General features: G+C 37.0%; 3 non-coding genes across 3 annotated transcripts; all 3 read right to left on the reverse strand.

Annotated features, from left to right (window-relative positions):
- Positions 1 to 269: 269 nt before the first annotated feature.
- On the reverse strand, positions 270 to 484 carry LOC117461608 (small nucleolar RNA U3). The gene has a single exon (XR_004553723.1). It is a non-coding gene; the product is annotated as a small nucleolar RNA U3 (small nucleolar RNA).
- Positions 485 to 1,542: 1,058 nt separating this feature from the next.
- Positions 1,543 to 1,757, reverse strand: LOC117461609 (small nucleolar RNA U3). The gene has a single exon (XR_004553724.1). It is a non-coding gene; the product is annotated as a small nucleolar RNA U3 (small nucleolar RNA).
- Positions 1,758 to 5,709: 3,952 nt separating this feature from the next.
- LOC117461611 (small nucleolar RNA U3) lies at positions 5,710 to 5,925 on the reverse strand. Its single transcript, XR_004553726.1, has one exon. It is a non-coding gene; the product is annotated as a small nucleolar RNA U3 (small nucleolar RNA).
- Between the last annotated feature and the right edge of the window lie 120 nt (positions 5,926 to 6,045).

Consider the following 6,045-nt stretch of genomic DNA (forward strand, 5'->3'; position numbering starts at 1 on the left):
AGGCGTACTGACTATGTGTGCTGTGGAGTCTGGAGCTCAAACAATGACTTTTCCTCACAACACTGTTTAAGTGTACCTGTTTTCGAGAATAAGGGCTGCGTTAAGTCAAATACCAAATCACTAGCGACAACGAGGGCTCCCACTGACTGGATTAAATAAAGTCTGATGAAAATGTTACGAGCTGACGAAATATTTGAACCTATCGAGACATAAAACATGTCACAGTATTTACCTATTTAAGAAGTTGTTATATTGTACTGATACTGACCACCACTCTGATCATATTCCCTTCCTCAATACTCCAGAAGAAGCAAAGAGCGATCATCAATGACAGAGAGCATATGAACTGAATCATTACTCTGTGTCCGCTTCACGCTCAGAAGGGAATACCACGTCTCATCATCGTGGGTAGCGAGACCAATCACTTTAGAAACACATTTCTCAAGTCAGAAACTATAGAAATGATCCCTGAAAGTATAGTCTTAGTTTGTTGAAGGGTGAAAACTGCATCTCATTCACAGGAAACGTACTATCACTGAGGGTTCCTGCCTAACAATAATAAACGTGTCCATTTCGTCAAGTCATGTGATTGATGTTATTAACAGCAATGCAAGTTAGCTTGTGGCAAAGCATCAATTATCCTTATGATAAACAGTAAGACCTTAACGTAAGTTAAACTATGCCTGTATCACAGTGCTTCTCAAAGTGTGGTCCGCGGACTGGTGGTCCGTGAGTATATTGGTAACATTTCACATTTTAAATAAATAAGTTAATTTAAGTTTTCCGCACTCTCGCGGGAATATCTCCGCAATGGAGCAAGCTTAAGTTTCACTTTCGATTGCATGATATAGCCCAGCGCAACACCTTCGTCACACATGATGCCGCCGGTTTGTACCATTTTCAGGCGATTTGTAATCTGTTCTAGAAAAACTATGTGTTTTTGGATATTTGTGGAGTTAGGTGGTCCGCGAGTGTTTTTTTATTGGTTAAGTGGTCCTTGGCATGAAAAAGTTTGAGAAACACTGCTGTATCAGATTCAAGTTAAAGCCAAGAAACAGTGACCTCTATAGGTGAACACAGCAAATAGCTGCAGGGGAAAACAAGCACAGTTCATTCCGCAGCTGCTGAGGACACAGCAACAGGTGAAATTGACCATGTGACTCTGACTTGAACAACACTGATTTTAGCCTGTATCAAAACTTAAATTACAGCTAAAACACTGGCTTTAAACAGAGCTGACAGAGCTTTAAAGTGGAACATTTGGACAAACAAAAGGCGTACTGACTATGTGTGCTGTGGAGTCTGGAGCTCAAACAATGACTTTTCCTCACAACACTGTTCAAGTGTACCTGTTTTCGAGAATAAGGGCTGCGTTAAGTCAAAGACCAAATCACTAGCGACAACGAGGGCTCCCACTGACTGGATTAAATAAAGTCTGATGAAAATGTTACGAGCTGACGAAATATTTGAACCTATCGAGACATAAAACATGTCACAGTATTTACCTATTTAAGAAGTTGTTATATTGTACTGATACTGACCACCACTCTGATCATATTCCCTTCCTCAATACTCCAGAAGAAGCAAAGAGCGATCATCAATGACAGAGAGCATATGAACTGAATCATTACTCTGTGTCCGCTTCACGCTCAGAAGGGAATACCACGTCTCATCATCGTGGGTAGCGAGACCAATCACTTTAGAAACACATTTCTCAAGTCAGAAACTATAGAAATGATCCCTGAAAGTATAGTCTTAGTTTGTTGAAGGGTGAAAACTGCATCTCATTCACAGGAAACGTACTATGTCTTTATGTCTTTATTAGGATCCCCATTAGCACTAGCATGAGCATTGGCTATTCTTCCTGGGGTCCTCACACACTCAAAACATACATAAACATACAACAAAATTAAAACAAAACAAAACAGCTCATAATTTCATGCTATTTACAGTGAAATGAAGTGAAACTAACATGGTCATTCAATTATCGCCATCCTAAGGCTAAACAAAAGTAAATACAAATAAGTGTACATAATAATATATGCATACATAGCCACAGGCACAGTTCAAATTTACTTTGTAATACTTAAATAATTTTTTAGCAACCATTTGAAATGTACTTGAGAATTTTCCTGAATGATGTGAACCGGTAAAGAGTTCCAGCTGATCATGGCTCTGTACATGACTGTTTTCTGTCCCATATTTGATTTAGATTTAGGTAATACAAACCTTCCTTCTATTGTATGTCGTGTTTGATAGTTATGTTGTGCATATTGCGCTATAAATCTTTGTGATAATATATCTGGTGAGTGAGTCACTGTAATATTTCTGACAAAATTCAATAAAATATAAGTTGACCTCTGTCTGACAGTTAACCATTTCAGTGTCTCCAGCATTTCAGTGACTCTGGTTCTGTAGGAGCACTGCAGTGCACATCGTGCTGCCTTATTTTGTGCTACTTGTAGTTTGTTTAAATCTTTTTCAGCAGCACTAGACCATATAACCAAACAATAATCAAGCTGCGACAGAACCAAAGCATCCAAAACTTGTCTACTGACATCCATAGGCAAATATTTTACAATTCTTTTTACAAGTGACACACCCCTTCCCATTTTACATACAACATTATCAATTTGTTTAGACCAAGATAATTTATGATCCAGGGTTATACCTAGCAATTTTGTCTCCTTGACCTGTTCAATTTCAATATGGTTTAAATGTAGTTGCAATTTTGGTTCACCTTTTAACTGATGATTTGATCCTATTAATAACGATTTTGTTTTTCCGGCATTAAGTACCAACTTATTATTTATGACCCACTCTGATATCAGTAGTAGATCTTTATTCATAACATTTGTCAACTCTCTTGTAGTTGATGCTGCATAATATATTGTTGAGTCATCTGCATACATTACAATTTTAGCTTTTTCTAACACTAATGGTAGGTCATTTGTAAAAATAGAAAATAAAAGTGGTCCCAAACAACTACCCTGAGGTACTCCACAGGTGACTTTTTAATCTTTGAGAGACTTCCATTAAAAAAAACAGTTTGACTTCGATTTGTCAGGTAACTTTCTAACCACTTCAGCGTTTCCAAATGAAAACCATATTGTTCCAGCTTGTGTAACAACAAAGAATGGTCAATGACATCAAAAGCAGAACTAAAATCGAGTAGTACTGCACCCACTAACTTCCTATTATCTAGTTCGCCCTTCCAGTCATCTGTCATTTGTGTTAAAGCGGTGCATGTGGAATGGCCAGGTCTATAAGCATGTTGATACACAGTATTAAGTTTGTTACCTTCAAAGTATTTTTGTATTTGATTGAAAATTATTCTCTCCATTATCTTTGCTAATGCTGGTAATAAACTTATTGGACGGCTATTTGTACCAGAAAATGGTCCAGCTGGATTTTTTGCAAGTGGAATAATTTTTGCTATTTTCCATGCCTGTGGGCAAATACATTTATCAATACTCAAATTTATAATATGACAGATGGGCTCTGCAACAAAATTAGCAACATATCTAAGAAATGTACCAACTAAATTATCCACTCCTGGTGGTTTATCATTACATTTACCTAGTAGACATTCAACATCTGTAATTGTCACTTTTTCTATTTTAAATGTACACTTCTTATTTTTCATAATTAAATCCTGTATTAGAAATGTGGAGTTACTATTTATAGTTTGATTCATATTTATCCTCAAATGTTTTACTTTATCAAGAAAATAATCATTCAGATGATTAGCAATTTGTACTGGTTTCGTCAAAAATGTCCCATCCACCTCAAGATATGTTGAGGTGGATTTCGGCTTACGGCCCATCATGCCATTCACTAAGCTCCACAGTTTTTTCTTGTCATCCTTTATCTCTTTAATTTTATTTCCATAATACAACTGTTTTTTCTTTTTATTTAATGCTGTAACATAATTCCTTAACCTTCTATAAATGTGCCCGTCTGACTCATAACTTGATGAGAGAGCTACATTTTTTGCATCATCTCTTTGTTTCATTAGATCCCTTAATTCCTCATCTAACCAGGGTGCTCTAAAGTTCCTTACAGTCTGTTTTCTAAGTGGAGCATGTTTATCAATCACCTGCATGAATAACAAATTGAAGACATCAAGAGCATCATCTGGATCGACTTTCTCAAAAACATGTTTCCAACATATCATTTGAACATCCTGGATAAATGACTCTTCACTAAAATATTTCATTGATCTCCTCACAATGACTTTTGGTCCAGCTTTTGGCACCTTTGTCTTTCTCACGATAATTATTAAATTATGATCAGAACACCCTACTGGAATTGATATTGCCTGAGAACATACATGGCTAAAATTAGTAAATATATGATCAATACAAGTTGCACTTTTTGACCCATCTTTCTTGATGCATATCCTAGTAGGTTTAGTCACCATTTGTACCAAGTTACATGTATTAATTATTGTCTGCAGCTTGTTTTTAAGGGCACAGTGCAACATATTCCAGTCAATATTTAAATCTCCGATAAAATAAATCTCTCTGTCAAGATCACAAACTTTGTCTAACATTTCACATAATTTGTCTAAATAAATTAAGTTTGCATTTGGAGGTCTGTAACAACATCCTACCAACAAAGGTTTCAAGTGAGGTAAATTAATTTGCAACCAAAGTACTTCAATATCAGCAGACATCAAATCATATCTCACTTTAACTATCACTGAGGGTTCCTGCCTAACAATAATAAACGTGTCCATTTCGTCAAGTCATGTGATTGATGTTATTAACAGCAATGCAAGTTAGCTTGTGGCAAAGCATCTATTATCCTTATGATAAACAGTAAGACCTTAACGTAAGTTAAACTATGCCTGTATCACAGTGCTTCTCAAAGTGTGGTCCGCGGACTGGTGGTCCGTGAGTATATTGGTAACATTTCACATTTTAAATAAATAAGTTAATTTAAGCTTTCCGCACTCTCGCGGGAATATGTCCACAATGGAGCAAGCTTAAGTTTCACTTTCGATTGCATGATATAGCCCAGCGCAACACCTTCGTCACACATGATGCCGCCGGTTTGTACCATTTTCAGGCGATTTGTAATATGTTCTAGAAAAACTATGTGTTTTTGGATATTTGTGGAGTTAGGTGGTCCGCGAGTGTTTTTTTATTGGTTAAGTGGTCCTTGGTATGAAAAAGTTTGAGAAACACTGCTGTATCAGATTCAAGTTAAAGCCCAGAAACAGTGACCTCTATAGGTGAACACAGCAAATAGCTGCAGGGGAAAACAAGCACAGTTCATTCCGCAGCTGCTGAGGACACAGCAACAGGTGAAATTGACCATGTGACTCTGACTTGAACAACACTGATTTTAGCCTGTATCAAAATTTAAATTACAGCTAAAACACTGGCTTTAAACAGAGCTGACAGAGCTTTAACGTGGAACATTTGGACAAACAAAAGGCGTACTGACTATGTGTGCTGTGGAGTCTGGAGCTCAAACAATGACTTTTCCTCAACACTGTTTAAGTGTACCTGTTTTCTAGAATAAGGGCTGCGTTAAGTCAAATACCAAATCACTAGCGACAACGAGGGCTCCCACTGACTGGATTAAATAAAGTCTGATGAAAATGTTACGAGCTGACGAAATATTTGAACCTATCGAGACATAAAACATGTCACAGTATTTACCTATTTAAGAAGTTGTTATATTGTACTGATACTGACCACCACTCTGATCATATTCCCTTCCTCAATACTCCAGAAGAAGCAAAGAGCGATCATCAATGACAGAGAGCATATGAACTGAATCATTACTCTGTGTCCACTTCACGCTCAGAAGGGAATACCACGTCTCATCATCGTGGGTAGCGAGACCAATCACTTTAGAAACACATTTCTCAAGTCAGAAACTATAAAAAATGATCCCTGAAAGTATAGTCTTAGTTTGTTGAAGGGTGAAAACTGCATCTCATTCACAGGAAACGTACTATCACTGAGGGTTCCTGCCTAACAATAATAAACGTGTCCATTTCGTCAAGTCATGTGAGTAGTTATACAAATG

This window comes from Pseudochaenichthys georgianus, chromosome 16, assembly GCF_902827115.2.
Source record: "Pseudochaenichthys georgianus chromosome 16, fPseGeo1.2, whole genome shotgun sequence".
Taxonomy (NCBI): domain Eukaryota; kingdom Metazoa; phylum Chordata; class Actinopteri; order Perciformes; family Channichthyidae; genus Pseudochaenichthys; species Pseudochaenichthys georgianus.